At 42.8% G+C, this 17,519-nt stretch overlaps 1 protein-coding gene across 5 annotated transcripts in view; it reads left to right on the forward strand.

Annotated features, from left to right (window-relative positions):
- Positions 1-7,643: 7,643 nt before the first annotated feature.
- OTUD7A (OTU deubiquitinase 7A) overlaps positions 7,644-17,519 on the forward strand; it is a 548,435-nt gene continuing 538,559 nt past the window's right edge. For all 5 annotated transcript variants that reach the window (XM_033921034.1, XM_033921035.1, XM_033921037.1 and 2 more), the window contains exon 1: positions 7,644-7,858. The gene's annotated coding sequence lies outside the window, so the exon portion shown is untranslated. The remainder of the gene's footprint in view (positions 7,859-17,519) is intronic.

Below are 17,519 nucleotides of genomic sequence, written 5' to 3' on the forward strand. Positions count from 1 at the left end.
CTGTGCTCAGTTTAATAACCGTTTATTAATAAGAACATAAGAATAGCCTCACTGGGTCAGACCAATGGTCCATCAAGCCCAGTAGCCCGTTCCCACTGTGGCCAATCCAGGTCACCAGTACTTGGCCAAAACCTAAGCAATATTCCATGCTACCGATACAGGGCAAGCAGTGGCTTCCCCTGTGTCTTTCCAATAGCAGACTATGGACTTTTCCTCTAGGAACTTGTCCAAACCTTTCTTAAAACCAGATATGCAATCCGCTCTTACCACATTCTCTGGCAACGCGTTCCAGAGCTTAACTATTCTCTGAGTGAAAAAATATTTCCTCCAATTGGTTGTAATAGTATTTCCCTGTAACTTCATCGAGTGTCCCCTAAGTCTTTGTAATTTTGGATGGAGTGAAAAATCGATCCACTTGTACCCGTTCTACTCCACTCATGATTTTGTAGACTTCAATCATATCTCCCCTCAGCTGTCTCTTTTCCAAGCTGAAGAGCCCTAACCGTTTTAGTCTTTCCTCATACGAGAGGAGTTCCATCCCCTTTACCATCTTGGTTGCTCTTCTTTGAACCTTTTCTAGCTCCATTATATCTTTCTTGAGATAAGAAGGCCAGAATTGAACGCAATACTCCAGATGAGGTCGCACCATGGAGCGATACAGGGGCATTATAACATTCTTAGTCTTGTTAATCATCCCTTTTTTAAATAATTTCTAGCATCCTCTTTGCTTTTTTGGCCGCCGCCGCACATTGGGTGGAAGATTTCATAGTATTGTCTACGATGACACTCAGATCCTTTTCTTGGGTGCTAATCCCCAAGGTGGCCCCTAGCATCCTTTAACTGTTATTCAGGTTATTCTTCCCAATGTGCATCACTTTGCATTTGTCCACATTAACCCCCTCTTCTATTAAACTGTGCTAGCAGTTTTTAGCACAGAGCCGTGCTGAATGGCCCGCTCTGCTCCCAACGCTTATAGGAACTCTATGAGTGTCGGCAGCAGCGCGGGCCATTCAGCGCGGCTCCCTGTGCTAGAAACTGCTAGTACAGTTTAACAAAAGAGGCCCTAAATTTCATCTGCCATTTGGACACCCAGTCTTCCAATTTCCTAAGGTTTGCCTGCAATTTTTCACAATCCGCATGCGTTTTAACAACTTTGAACAGTTTAGTGTCATCTGCAAATTTAATCACCTCACTCGTCATTCCAATTTCCAGATCATTTATAAATAAGTCAAATAGCACTGGTCCCAGTACCGACCCCTGTGGCACTCCACTGTTTACTCTCCTCCATCGAGAAAAATGACCATTTAACCCTACCCTCTGTTTTCTATCCGATAACCAATTCCTAATCCACAACTGAACTTTGCTACCTATCCCATGACACTTTAATTTTCTCAGGAGCCTCTCGTGAGGAACTTTATCAAAACCTTTCTGAAAATCTAGATATACTATATCAACCGGCTCACCTTTATCCACATGTTTATTCACACCTTCAAAGAAGGCAAGCAAATTTGAGGCAAAATCTCCCTCAGCTGAACCCATGCTGACTCCGTCTCATTAAATCATGTTCGTCTATGTCAGACATGTAAAACTCTGGCCTGGGGGCCAAATCTGACCCATGGGGTACTGAAATTTGGGGTACGGACAATTTCCAATTTCCCCTAAAGCTGGCTTACCGGTACAAGCGCTGCATCATTTGTAGATTCACACCGCTTCATCTGTAGGTTCAGGCGGCCTGCAGAGGATCGCTGGTCGGCAGTAGTGATCCTAGCAGGCTGCCATAGCCTCAGCTGCATGTTCCCTCTGGCGTGGCCCTGCCCCTCCTCTGACGTATGGGACCGCGCCAGAGGGAACGTGCAGCTGAGGCTACGGCGGCCTGCTAGATCGCTACTGCTGACCAGCGATCCTCTGCAGGCCATGTGAACCTACAGATGATGCGGCATGAACCTGCAGAGTCAGGTCCCAAGCAGACCTGCAGCTGAGGAAAGGTATTTTGGGGCTGATGTTCTTAGGAAGTTATAATTTAGTCAGGCAAAAATCAAAACAAAATTATATATAAATATTCAATATAAAAGCGTTAGAGCAGGGGTCTCAAAGTCCCTGCTTGAGGGCCGCAATCCAGTCGGGTTTTCAGGATTTCCCCAATGAATATGCACGCACTGCTTTCAAAGCATATTCATTGGGGAAATCCTGAAAACCTGACTGGATTGCGGCCCTCAAGGAGGTACTTTGAGATCCCTGCGGTAGAGGTATCATATTAAATAAGCTTGACATATTTCATGTGCTCCCACCATTAGTTAAGCACAAATTTTTTCATCATTTACCCCAAAGTAAGTGAATAATTATGCAACATTAAAAAATACACTTATCTGAGTTCAGTTAACAATCATGATACTGGTGTTTCAGAAACAGCACAGCTTTGTCCTTTTAATTTATTTTGTTTGCATCAAAGAGCTGACGTGGGGTTGGAGAAGTTGAACCCTATACTTCTACTAAGACTAAGGGGTCCTTTTATTAACGTACGTATTTAGTGTGCGCTAAATCGGTTAGCGTACCTTAATAAAAGGACCCATAAGTATCTTTAAAAAAATATTTGGCCCGCGACTTAGCCTTTTTTTCAGTTTTCGGCCCCTTATGTGATTGAGTTTGACACTCCTGGTCTACGTGTTCCACAATTTTATTTTTTTATAATAATTTCTACCATTTTGCCCGGCACCAAAGTGAGAACATACAAGTTTTAAAGGTAGACAAGGCTCTAAATTCTGGTTATAGGCCAGCCCCTTATATAGGGAATTTGGCATCTTGAACATAAAAGGATCACAATGACTATTTTTATGTATTCTTATTGCAGGTGCATAGTTTACTCTTTCATAATACTCTCCTTCACCCCTTGATCATCTGGATGTCTAGCAGTTATTAGGGTTATAAACTGGTCACTGCCCAAGATACAAGTGACTTACAATGTTTTTCCCTTCCTGGAAGTCTCAATGTTAATTATGTATACTGTTTTTCACATTCAGGACAGTGAGCTAATAATGCACATCAGGCAAAGGTTAGTTAGAGGCCTACCATATTCTAGCCTAGCCTAATAACTAGAGTTAAAAGTAAATTTCTAAGATAGAATTTTTCCATTTCCACAGCCTGTGTCTCTTTTTTGTGCTTTTTCTGGGGTTTGTTTCCTGTCTTTTCAGGGTTTCCAGTCCAATTGTAATTTCTTCTCTCTCCATGTTCACCATCAATCTTCCCTTGGTTTCCTGTCTTTATTATCCCTTGTCTGCCCTCTTTTCTATCATTGACCCTCTATGACCTTATCTTCCCCAATTCCAAAAAATCATAAACAATCCCTATCATCAGTAACTAACTATAGACCGGTAGCATCCATTCCATTCTTCGTAAAAATAATGGAAGGTTTAGTACACACCCAATTGATGGACTACCTTGATCAGTTCTCGCTATTACATGAAACCCAGTCTGGCTTCAGACCTCTGTTTAGCACAGAGACGGTGATCGCAGCAACCCTAGAATACTCACGCAACTTACTCAGCAAGGGACATAATGCCTTAATCATGCAATTTGACATGAGCTCGGCCTTTGACCTGGTGGATCACAAAAAATTGCTACAATGTCTAGACGCAATCGGCATCGGAGGTGAAGTACTTGACTGGTTCCGAGGATTCCTCACATCCCGCACCTATCAAGTACGCTTCAACTGCAGCCTCTCTAAAACATGGAGAAACCCATCAGGCGTTCCACAGGGGTCCCCTCTATCCCCACTACTCTTCAACGTCTATATATCTTCACTAGGCATGCAGCTGGCCCAACAGGGTATAAAAATATTCAGCTACGCGGATGACTTCACAATCATTATCCCATTCAATACGTCTCCCTCCGAAATCACCCCCACAGCAACACAAGCACTAAACCTGATGGAACAATGGACCTCAGAATTTAAACTGAAACTCAATTCAGATAAAACTAAATTCTTCATAGCCTCGCCACTCTCAAATATCACGACAAAATCAATACGCATAAACAATTAACTACCCCATTCAACCAACAATGAAGGTTCTGGGGGTAATACTAGACCAAGGTCTAACTATGAAAGACCATGTGGACTCCCTAGTCAAAAAAGGGTTCTTCACTCTCTGGAAACTTAGGTCCATAAGAGCATACTTCGACGCTTCAGCATTCAGAATACTGGTACAATCCCTAATATTAAGCCACCTTGATTATTGTAACATCACCCACCTGGCAATTTCCCAGAAGCAAATGCAGAGACTACAACTGATACAAAATGCAGCAGTCAGGCTGATTTTTGGGCTGAAGAAGTCCGATCATATAACCCCTTCCTACCGACTCCTGCACTGGCTACCAATGGAGGCACGTACGAAGTTCAAGCTGGGATGTCTATGCTTCAAAGTACTATCAGGTCTAGCCCCTAAATACATAACAGACCTCTTCTCATACCCAACCAACAGACATGAGAGAAGAATACACCTGAAATTCGTCTCCCCACCAGCCAGAGGATGCAAATATAAGAGATACCATCAACAACTTCTATCCTATCAAGCAGCCTTATGGGGCAAAGACTTAGATAAACTAATTACACACACAAACAACTATGGAGAATTCAGGAAACACCTGAAAACATACCTGTTCACAAAATACCTAGGCAACGAACAAGGACAATAACCCCCTTCGTAATCACTCCCCAAATCTGTTCTTGTAAACTGTTAACCCCAATCACTAACTTCCAACCCTGTGCAAACCGCAAGGTACTTCACGACCCTACAGTACATAAACTGTTGTTATTATCATTAATGCTGTTACTATCAGATGTACACTGCAATATTCTGTTAAGTCGCCGTCTGTACAATTTAAACTGTTGTTATTATCATTAATGCTGTTACTATCAGATGTACACTGCAATATTCTGTTAAGTCGCCGTCTGTACAATTTCTCTTTACTGTAAACCGCCTAGAAGTCGCAAGATTGTTGGCGGTATATAAGAATAAAGTTATTATTATTATTATTATTATTATATGGATGCTGCGGGGACGGTGACGGGGCGGTGAATGGGATGGCAGTGGCAGTGGCGGTGACGGGGCGGTGAAAGGGATGGCGGTGACGGGGCTGTGAAGGGAACGGCGGTGATGGGGCGATGCAGAGGATGGTGGGCCGGGGACGGTGCAGTGACGGGGACAGATTTTTTCCCCGTGTCATTCTCTACTCACAACCTTAGAGTGCTGAGGCAGCTGCTCTAACCACTAGGCCACTCCTCCATTACATGCACTGTTTCTAGTGCTGCCTATTCATAGGTTATTCCTGGGAGGATTTTTTGTCACTGTGCAATGCAGAATTCTGCACAGGAAACAAAATGCAGAAAATTAGTTAGATGTCTGATTCCTTCCCCTCACAGCACACATTCACAGAGCTCTCATAGAACTAGGGTTACCAGACATCTGGATTTTATCCAGACATGTCCTCATTTTAGAGGACTGTACAGGGATGGAGGGGGGCACCATCTCATTTCTTGCCTCAGGCAGCAGTTTGCCTTGAGCCGCCCCTGCATTTGGGTTTTCTGTCCCTGGCAGCCATTATCATAAGCTGCATTGATTCTAGCCAGTATCAGCACCTTCTCTCTGTAGGGACCCACCTACTGTGATGCAACTTCCTGTTTCTGTGCAGGCAGAGCCCTATAGAGAGAAGGCCCCCAATGCTGGCTATAAGCAGCTTGGGGTAATCACTGCTGGGGACAGGTCAGAAGACCCATTTGTAAAAGTGGTACTGGCTCATACTACTGCTAGGGAGCAAGCTGCCATATTGGAACTTATAAGGGAGCTTGACCCCTACTGGAGAACTTCTCAAAGACTACTGCAAGGGGTGGCAAGCACCATTTTGAATCCGGTGCCAAAAAGGGACTGAAGAATAGCTCCTGTTCCATTAAACACTGAGATTCTGTAATGTATGCTGGGGTGGGAGGGGGAGAGGGAGGTGTTTATAGGGCAGTGGGATAACTGACAGGCTTCAGGGCATGGGGATAATTGATTGGGGTAATCAAAGAGTTTGTGATCCAGAATCATCAGGAAGGGGGTTAATGATTAGGGGTGGATCATCAGCAGTTTGGCTGATCCATTTAAGAAGCGGTGTGGAGATTACTAGACAACAGCTTTTGGCCTGATGCTCCCAGCCAGAAAAAACACCAGCTTTATGTTGGTATTCTTTTTCCTGAATAATGTAGCTTGAGGCATTCACAAGCTGTTATTTAATTTACAATCAAGAAAAAGAACCCAATAGCATTGAGGTGTTTTGCTTGAATGCTTTGTATCTCATTACTGTGGCACCTTAGCATGTATTATGGTAAATACTGTATTACATATTTTAGCAGCTGTTTAAGTGTCAAATCACATACCTTAGGGCTTTGATGCATCTTAATAACTACCTCCTTTATTCTTTTGCGGGAAATCTTTGATTTTTCTGTCAGTTTTCAGGAATGAACATCTCTACTATCTTTACATTTTGCATAGTACATGGGGAAATGTACTATGCATACTTCGAGTTGTGATAACTTACAGTATGTTTGTTGAAAGTTTGCCTGTGTTTGTATGTGTATCAGACTGAGGTGTAGAATTTCTATTGATGATCATTCTGGAACAGAGAAGAGCTATTCTATTCACAAATTCATTCAACCCTTCTCCTTCAGTTGTCGCTCTCCTTCCTAGGCAGTCTACCGGGAACAAGAGAAAGGAGCTGACATCCCCCGATTTCACTAAATATTAATGTTTCCAGTTTACACTTATCAAAGACGTGTTCAGGTCTCTCTTGTATGCATGTGATATCATCAGAGGTCCTACTGTGAGGCTACTGTCTGTAATGCTGCCTGCCTTATTTTTGTGTTTTAATTTCCTTCAAAAAAGGTTGTAGTACAGGAGCTATATCCACCTGAACTTCCAGTGCTTCATTTCTCGGTTCCTTTATTTACAAATTACTAACTAGCTTCCTTTCACAGAAAAAAAGCACCAAGAGGAAAAAAAAAACAAGATCAGGCACATTCTTGGTTCCCTTTTCCTTCTTTTCAGGACCCAGCTCGACTTTTTACACTTCCTGGTTTTTGCCAGTACAGTATTAATGTTTAGTTACTGTTTTTGCTCTTCCTGTGGGGTTGTTGCTGTTGTGTGGGGTTTTTTTTTTTTTTTGCTGTCTAGTTCCACAGTCAATGCTCTGATGCCGTGCCACATTCACCCTTCCTTGCCCCCGAAAAAAAAAAGCTCATACTGGGTATGAGAAACAACCCATTCCAGCTCCGTATTACCTCAATTCTCTCAGTCGGATCCCTCTCCCCAGTAGATATTAATGTGAGCGAGCAGCAGCTAAATAAGTATTCAGAAGCCAATGACTAATGTTGGGGGGTGGGGGGTTAAATCTGCAGCTGGTACTAAACTCTTTTTTTTTTTTTTTAAACCGCGAGAAGCCTTTGTGCCAAGCCTCCTCTAAGCCCGCTCCTCTTTCTCCGCCGACTCTCCGGAGCCGTCGCCAGGCCTCCGGAGCGGACTTGACAAGTCGCATCAAGGGACAGCCGTCCGGACCAATCAGCGGTCTCTCAAGAGGACGCTATCTACCGTCTTCAAAGCTGGATAGCCAACCGTCGCGGTGCAGGGGCGGGCCATGGCGTAGATGACATCACAGGGTAACCGAAGGGGAGGGGGCGGGGAGAGGAGGCCGGTTTTGCACTTTTGCTGGTCGGCGAGAGAGAGAGAGGTTCAGACAGGGCTGCCGAAGTAGGGAGTCGGGGTTCAGTTATAGGGGTTCGCCCCCCCCCCTCAGTTTGGAACCTGTGAGAGAGGGTTCTAGATGAGTGCAGGTAAGAAAATGCTTCTGTCTGCTACAGGCTACCGGTGGGTTTAAGCGGTTGAAAGACGGGGGCGTTGGGGGGGAGGGGATTGCATTACTGCAGGTACGGGACGGGACTTATACTTTGCTGTATTAAATCGCTAATAGTACATATCATCAATCCCGAACCTGCAAAGTGAGCAGCGACGGTCTGTTAATCGCCTTTTGCTTTGTTTAGAATTACCGAAATCTGAACTTGATCCCATGACATGAGGATGCTGCATTGATGTCTAGATACGGATTTGTCCATGATCATGCAGACCTCTTTCTTGTCCTTCCCGTTCCCTGTGCACTGGAAGACATTGCCTTAGCCCCGGCTAACCACCCAGTTTACTATTGCGATTCGATTACAGTCTGCATTGCAGAATCTCCGAGAATTCCTTATTGTTTGCTGCTTGCTGTTCGTTTGATCGGGATGTAAAGCTGCTGCTCGTTTGTGCTTGGAGCAGGTGCGGTGATGTGTCCTGTACCCTTTACCGCTTCATTAGTTTCACATATTCGTGCATTTTCCAGAATGTTTTTTGTTCATGAATGTTGCAAATCATAAGAGACAAAAACCAAGAGTTGGAGAAAGAAAACCTGTGTAGGGGATTTAATATGACGGTAACCGTTGTTTTTAAGATGTTATCTTTATGTGCCTTACCTGTATGTGTTCTGCCAGTAATTTCATGTAGTAGAAGAAAATACACTATATTTATTTTGCATTCTTAACTGAATTAATAGAATATGTATATAGAACTTAGCATGATGAATTTTATATTAAATTATTTGTTATAGATTCAGAATGCATTTGTTTTTCTGTATATGTGCTGTATATTTTGGGTTGCATATGTGTACATGTATCACAACACACAGATTATCAATACATTTTATGAATGACATTTAATAATTGAATATTTTGCTCTGTAGCTAATAAGGTTATTTACAAAACTAATTGGTTTTTTTTTGGGGGGGGGGAGTGTCATGTGACTTTGTATGCATTCATAACAGTGCACCCGTTATTTAAACAACCTAGGTTCATTTTGGATGAAAGTCCGTATAAACTGCCCTGCCATATTTTCCACTGTATTTTTCTTTTCCTCTCCCATAGGTAGTAAAGGAGATTTCACATTAACAGGCATAGTTACTAATGTGCTCAGTTTTGAATGCATTAATGTGCTTAATATGAAGTATATTTTTTGCACATCTATGCAGTGGGACCTGGTTACTAATAATGTGCCTTAATTATGTTATTGCACATTAATGCAGTAACATGAATTAATAAATGTGCCTGTAAATAGGATACTGTTGTGTAATATTTAGTGATGTATGTTTTTCATGATGGCTGTAGGATTTGTTATAATAGGAATTAATTTTGTAATGGTAAGAATCATTTGAAAATAATACATTTGGCTTAATTTGAAAATAATTAAAATCATACTGCATATTTTGAAGAGTGAAACAGCATTTCGACAAGTGTATCAATGGTATTTTTTGCAAAAAATTTACCATTAATGTGCTATGTGCCATACAGTCAGGCTGCCATGGCACAGGTGGGCACCAATGATATAGGGAGTTGCAGGAGATAGAAGTTTTGGAAACTACATTGAAGCTTTTAAGAAGAAAATAAAAATTCCAAACCTCTAGAGTCCATTCTCAGCAATGCTTTATATTCCATACACAATACTCCAGAGTTCAGAAGACTCTATTTATGGAGGAGATGATAATGTGGGGAAGAGGGCTTTAGATTTGTTAGGAACTAGGCAAGGGGGGGGGGGTGCCATTCTATAAGTATGGTCTCCAGCTACTGGTTCTAACGTTTTAAATAACAGAGAATAGCTTTTAAATGAGCTAATGGGGAAAAACTGACAGTTGCTCAGGAATTCAGAGTTTGGTGTCTTCAAAGGATAGTGACACACTGGGGAAGCTAGAATATCCTAGTAGAGAGTGTGATAAAGGCAGAAGACGATAGGTGGCACCTCCAGTAAAGAAGAGACAACAGTAAGGGATGCCACATTATTCCGATCAATCGCTAGGCAGGATTTGAATACACATGAAAAACATGCTTTGAATTGTCTGAGTGCTAGTGCCAGAAGCCTAAAAAAAATAGGAATGGAGAGCTAGAATGTATGGCATTACATCTGAAGATAAGACATAATAGGTATTTTAGAAAACTGTTAGGCCCTGATTCTGTATAGGACGCCCGGGAGAGGCGTCCTATTCAGAATCGGCCTAAACTAAACTCCAATTCTGTAACCGGCGTCCATGTTACAGACACGGGTTAGAGAATCGGGTTAGATTAGACACGGCCCGCTACACTTATCGCGGCAAGGGATCTCTCTGCCGCTATAAGTATAGCGGGCCGTGGCCCCCTGACCGATCACTGGCAGGAGGGTGCCCAAACCCTCCTGCCCGAAGACGCACCCCCCTCCCCGACACTACCGACCCCCCCCCCGACACTACCGATCGCCCCCCCCGACAATATCGGTCGCTGGCAGGAGGGTGCCCAATCCCTCCTGCCCGAAGACGCACCCCCCCCCTGGCGCTAACAACCCCCACTCCACCAAACCTGTTCTTACAGATGGGTCTTGCACGTCGAGCAAGCAGGCACGCCTCGTTGAAATGAGGCGGGCCCGCCCCTTCCCGGCCCATCCCGCCGAAGCCTAAGGCCTGATTGGCCCAGGCTCTAGAAGCCTGGACCAATCAGGCCTTAGGAATAGCGGGTCCGCCCATCCCTACTAAGTCTAAGGTCTGATTGGCCAATCAGGCCTTAGATTAAGTGGGGATGGGCGGACCCGCTATGCCTAAGGCCTGATTGGTCCAGGCTTCTAGAGCCTGGGCCAATCAGGCCTTAGGCTTCGGCGGGATGGGCCGGGAAGGGGCGGGCCCGCCTCATTTCGACGAGGCGTGCCTGCTTGCTCGACGTGCAAGACCCATCTGTAAGAACAGGTTTGGTGGAGTGGGGGTTGTTAGCGCCAGGGGGGGGTGCGTCTTCGGGCAGGAGGGATTGGGCACCCTCCTGCCAGCGACCGGTAATGTCGGGGGGGGGGGGGGGCGGTCGGTAGTGTCGGGGAGGGGGGTGCGTCTTCGGGCAGGAAGGTTTGGGCACCCTCCTGCCAGTGATCGGTCAGGGGCCACGGCCCGCTATACTTATAGCGGCAGAGAGATCCCTTGCCGCGATAAGTATAGCGGCCGCGTCTACTTACAATGTAGACCAGCATTTTGCTGGCCTACATTTTTAAGCTTCTCATCTACTAGGGAGACGCGTAGGGCCGCCTAGGTTCAGCCTAAGGCCCGCCTAAGGCCCTTAGACGAGCTTAGGCATCTTGCGGGTCTCCCTAGGCTCCCGGAGGCGCCTTCAGGTCTGCCTGGGGAGCATTTTTTTTTAAAAAACGTGCATCCCGATTGGCTGATTAGACAGCTGTAGGACGTCTACAGCTGCCTAAAATCGGGACGCACTTTTAGAGAATCAGGGCCTTAGTGTCCCATTAGTTATCCTCTTTCTGTGAGGCCAGTGCACAAGTGATATCGAAATGATGGGGTAGTGTTATATGTTAAGGCAGGTATAGTGTCAAGTAAGATAAAAATTTCAGGAATCTTTATGGATAAAAATGCCTTGTGACTGAAAGAAGTATCGCAGTAGTGGTGCACTTAATTAAATAATAACCAGAAGTATATCCAACAAACGTTCCTGCAATTTTACTGTACCACAAAAATTCCTGCACAGGATTCAAATGATTATCATATCTTATCATATAAACATAAAACACTTTAAAAATATATAGATATAGAAATTGAATGGGATTGCACACTTTGGATAAGCAGCAAGGAGAACAATCTTGAAGAACCGCCCCGCAGCTGTTTTTTTAAATGATAATAGTTTGATAGTGTTAAAGGGAGTGGCACAGGACTGGAAGTGTGCTATGATGGTCCCAATGGAAGCCTCTGCTTATCTTTATTATTATTTAAAAAAAAAATGCTATAAAGAACTCCTAACAAGAATGTTGTTGAATAAATAATATATAAGAAATTCTTATCACATACACTCAGAAATGTGTAATCCAGCCAAGAGCTGAAGCTCCTATAGCCGAACCCACCATGGCTATAGGAGCTTTGGCTCTTGGCTGGATTACACATTTCTGAGTGTATGTGATAAGAATTTCTTATATATTATTTATTCAACAACATTCTTGTTAGGAGTTCTTTATAACATTTATTTTTCATATCATTTTTGACCTCCTTACCCTTACGAATTTTAATAGACCAGCCCCCCTACTCCATTTATTGTATCTTTATTATTAAAGCATGAAGGTTGTGGGTCTTAGCACTTTGCACTAAATAATATATTTTAAAGTTTTTTTTATGTTTATATGATAAGATGTGATAATCGTTTGAATCCTGTGCAGGAATTTTTGTAGGGGTGCACTACCATTCAGCAGCCCAGGATGAAGCAACGGACAATAAAATGTTAGAAAAAAATTAGAAAAGAAATAAAATTGGCACAAACAGTAATAGGAGCAGATGTCAAATTCTTCAGTATTGACTGGAGAAATGTCATTGGGACAGGAGGTAAAGTTTCTACATAACATAACAACAAATTTCTAGACCGCATAGCCATAAGTTCAGTGTGGTTAACAAAAGATTGTGCTATAAAAAATACAGATTATGGGCTCCTTTTACGAAGCCGCGTTAGCAGCTTAACACACGTAATAGCGCGCGCTAATTTGCTGGCTGCGCTAGCCGCTACCGCTTCTTCTTGAGCAGGCGGTAGTTTTTCGGCTAAGGCGGGGGTTAGCGCGTGCTAAAAAGTTACGTGCTATAAAGCCACTAATGGGGCTTCGTAAAAGGAGCCCTATTGTTATGAAGAATACAGGGAGATCTAATTAGTCAGAAATTTTGAAAAAAGAAAGGTTTTCAACAGTTTTCTAAAATGTTCATAAAAGCTAGATTTAAGTAGCAATGGTTGGAAAACTTTATCATAGTAAGCTGCTTGATATGAAAGAAACGTAAAAAGGGCATGTGATTTTTTACTATTCTTATGTGACACTATGAGGAACCTGTCGGCAAGATATAGTGGAACTGCTCCAAAGGCAGCTTTATAAAATAAGCATCCCAACTTAAAGATCACCTGGGCCTCAACAGGAAGTCAATGCAACTCACAGTAATAAGGTGTCACATGGTCATATTTCCTTAGGTAGTATAACCCAGTGGTATATAACACAAATACAAAAATAATAGCGAAATAACACTATATCAAACAATACACATCAGTATTGTCAAGCCTTCATCTATCAAGGCATCCTATACGGCCTCAGAAATGGAGCCTACGCACAGCAATGCAGTCACAAACTGAGACAATCCGCGTAGTAGAAATGCTCCTGCTCCAATCATTGGCCTTTAAAACTATTTTTTTTTTTTTTAAGTGCTATTTTTTAATCACTATTTTGTAATATAAACCCTACACCACTCAATATTTAAGATGTGGTTTTAAATACGTAATGCTTATTCAAAAAATCTGCATCAAATACTGTGTGTAATATCAAAATTTGAAAAACTCGACCACAAAAACTTATCTTATTTGTTTAGTAGTCTTCACTGTCGGAGTCTTAATAGTAAAATCTCAATTCATGTCCATTCGCCAACGCGGCCAGTGTTTCGCGGGAATTGCATACATCCGCTGCATCAGGGCCACCTGGACATTACCACACACATCCTCACTACAAATAAATACAAACAATAATATATTCACATTCAAAAACCCAAAAAAAACGTTGTTTTTAAAAATTTAAATAGTACAACACTCACATCAGTGCATTCGGTCACAGCTTTTCAAACAGTGCCAAAATGGCAGCAACAACTTTATATAGTCTAGTTACCATCGTAACGTGCTGACATCATTGGAACGTGGCAAATGCTGTGCGTAGGCTCAAGTTTCAAGTTTATTAGGATTTTATATACCGCCTATCAAGGTTATCTAAGCGGTTTTTACAATCAGGTACTCAAGCATTTTCCCTCTCTGTCCCGGTGGGCTCACAATCTATCTAACGTACCTGGGGATATGGAGGATTAAGTGACTTGCCCAGGGTCACAAGGAGCAGTGCGGGGTTTGAACCCACAACCCCAGGGTGCTGAGGCTGTAGATCCAACCACTGCGCCACACACTCCATTTCTGAGGCCGTATAGGATGCCTTGATAGATGAAGGCTTGACAATACTGATGTGTATTGTTTGATATAGTGGTATTTTGCTATTATTTTCATATTTCCTTAGACCATAAATCAAGCTCATTGCCGTGTTCTGAACCAAGGTCAATCTAGCCATGTTTTTCTTAGTACTCATCAAGTAAACAATATTACAGTAATCCAGTAGACTCAGGAGTAATATGCGTTTCGTGGAGCAGCAGGATCCAGTGAGAGAGATATTGCTAGGGCTATGGCAATAATGTTTTATAATGTGATCAAATTTAACATAATTAGTGAAGGATGGACAATAACGAAAACTACTGTAGTAGCTTTTAACTTTTAAAAAGGGAGACCATAGAAAACAGAATACTGTATAACAAAACAACCCAACCCAGAACCTAAAAGAGCGTAATAGGGCAGAGTACGGTACTGGGGTTCAAGAAAGGATTGGACAATTTCCTGCTGGAAAAGGGGATAGAGGATTACTGCACAGGTCCTGGGCCTGTTGGGCTGCCGTGTGAGCGGACTGCGGGCACGATGGACCTCAGGTCTGACCCAGCAGAGGCATTTCTTATGTTCTTATGTTCTTAAGATGACATCTGATTGAGACTCACCTGCTGGTAGCTCTTTCTTTTTGTGGTGCTAGTTGGCTGTGTTTGGTACTTTTCTCGTCTAGAATGGGTAAGAAGATAAAGAGGAAGGAGCCCATGCCATCCTCTGGTTCAGCTCCGACCCTACAGCTGCATCAAACAATACTGCAGAGTTTCAGAGCATCGGCAGTTTCTATCCCTGCTCCTCTTTTGATTCAGCTGGCGCATGCTAGTACGGACCTCGGTATTTACTGCCCTTTGTTGAACCCTGAGAATGGACAACACCCCTGCAGCCATTGGGCTTTGCCATGGAAGTTAGTGAGAGCTTGAACCTTCATCTCTTGTTTTAGAGGATCCTCTGTTTGCAGTATCAACTCTTGAGTACCTTTTCTGATGTGAAGGAAGATCTACAGAAAGCTGGATCTACTGGAGCTGCAGTTGTTAACTAGACCTTCTGTTGTCATTATGGATTCTATGAGACTATATATGCTCTTAATTTTTCTTTTATTAAAGTATTTGCATCTTTTTTCTTATATCAATTCATTATCAGGAACTGTAGGTGGTCAGGCACAAGCTTTAGACCAGTATGCTGATAAGACAGACCTCAATAGAGACCAAAGTATCTGCTGTTCAACTGGCTAATGAAGGATAAGTTGTTCTCCCATTAAAAAAATGGAGTACATGAAAAATCCGTTACGAAAGGAGAATTTAAGGCTTTTGAATATCCCCAAATCTCCCTATGGAAACGGTGAGGAAATATTTTTTGGATATACTAAAAATACTATACCACCATTAGTTGAGGTGCAATATCTTACATCATGCTCTTAGGGAGAGCCTGTGTATTTCTCAATATGTTTAAAGATATGCAAAGGAGATGCCAGGCATTTTTGGCTCTAAGGCTTTTAGGGCTTTGGCCCTAAACATGAACTTTGTTATATTTTTCCTTTTCAATGGCTCCTTTTATTAAGCTGCGTTAAAAACTGGTCTTAGTGTGCCTTTACACAGGTCTTTGCCACTTGCTCAGGTCATTTAGGACTCCTTTTACAAAGCTGCAGTAGTGAGGCGCGGCAAATGCAGTGCAGGCCATAGGAATTGAATGTGCTGTATTGCATTTGCTGAACAGGAATTGCTACCTCAGCTTTGTAAAAGGGGCCCTGAATGCAGCCAGAAAAAGGCTGATTTTTCCATTTTCTGAATTAATAACCATGCACTAATATAGCCTTACCCCCTCTTTTACAAAGGTGCGCTATGCTTTTTAGCGAGCGCTAAATATCGCGTGATAAACGCTAACGCGTGCATGTTATCCTATGGAACGTTTGGGCAGCCAAAAGGTGAGTCGTTAAGCAGCTTGTTGGAGTGTCTCTCAAAGAGGAAAACTTTGTTATAAAGATTAAAATCACCTTTTGGCTGCCCAAATGTTCTTTCTAGTGTGGCTGAACATCTAGCTGTTTGGTTTCCTGATGCAGGAGCATGAAACGTGTTCACGTCGAAACCAAGGAACCAAGCTTTACCTAAGTTTTTCTTTCTTTATTTTTTTTGTTACGATTTTGATATGAGTTATGAGATTTAAAATTTTGACTGCATGAATTTTTGAAATTACATAAAAGCTTACAAGTATGGAGGATTCAGTAATGATTGGGTGGTGAGGTGGTTGGGGGGGGTATCCTCCATGTTACCCCTCCATGTCTCTGAGCTAATCTTCACATATGTAAAAGCTTATTTCAACTAAAGTTTTTTGTAAATTAGGGTAGTGTTCTTTACATATTAACTAAATTTGTTTTACTCCCTCATTGTGATACCTTCTGGTATTGTTCCCTGTGGTTTTTTCACATTCAAATAATGGTAGTTGGGCACCGAAATGTAAGTAGTATTCTATAACACTATGCTTAAATTCTGGGAGTGCCCCAGACCTATCTATGCTCCTCTCATTGTCATGTCCCTTTGGAGTTGTGTGAAATTTAGGCACACGTGTTATGGAATAGGGTGTTGGTATGGAATAGGATGTTTGGGCAGATATCTCCTAATTACTGCCAATTAAGTGTTTGTTAACACTAATTATTGATAGAAACATAGAAACATAGAAGATGACGGCAGAAAAGGGCTACAGCCCATCATATCTGCCCACTCTGCTTACCCACCCCCTGTCTATGCCCTAATGACCCAATTTCCTTATCTTGACCCTCGTAGGGATCCCACATGGGTATCCCATTTATTCTTAAAGTCTGGCACGCTGTCTGCCTCGATCACCTGCACTGGAAGCTTGTTCCAATGATCAACCACTTTCTCTGTGAAGAAATACTTTCTAGTGTCGCCATGAAATTTTCCACCCCTGAGTTTGAGCGGGTGGCCTCTTGTGGCCGAGGGTCCCTTGAGAAAGAAAATATCATTTTCCACTTCGACACGTCCCGTGAGGTACTTAAATGTTTCGATCATGTCTCCCCTCTCCCTACGTTCCTCGAGAATGTAGAGCTGCAATTTGTTCAGTCTCTCTTCGTATGAGAGACCCTTGAGCCCCGAGATTATCCTGGTGGCCGTCCGCTGAACCGATTCAATTCTGCGCACATCTTTACTGTAATGTGGCCTCCAGAATTGCACACAGTACTCCAGATGAGGTCTCACCATGGCCCTGTACAACGGCATTATGACTTCAGGCTTTCGGCTGACGAAACTTCTATTGATACAACCCAATATCTGCCTTGCCTTAGATGAAGCCTTCTCCACTTGATTGGCAGTTTTCATGTCTGCACTGATGATTACTCCTAAATCTCATTCTGCTGAAGTCCTAGTTAAAGTTTCTCCGTAAAAGAAGTACGTCCTGCATGGATTTCCGCTTCCGAGGTGCATGACCTTACATTTCTTAGCATTGAAGCCTAGCTGCCAGG

This window comes from Geotrypetes seraphini, chromosome 14, assembly GCF_902459505.1.
Source record: "Geotrypetes seraphini chromosome 14, aGeoSer1.1, whole genome shotgun sequence".
NCBI classification, from domain to species: Eukaryota; Metazoa; Chordata; class Amphibia; order Gymnophiona; family Dermophiidae; genus Geotrypetes; species Geotrypetes seraphini.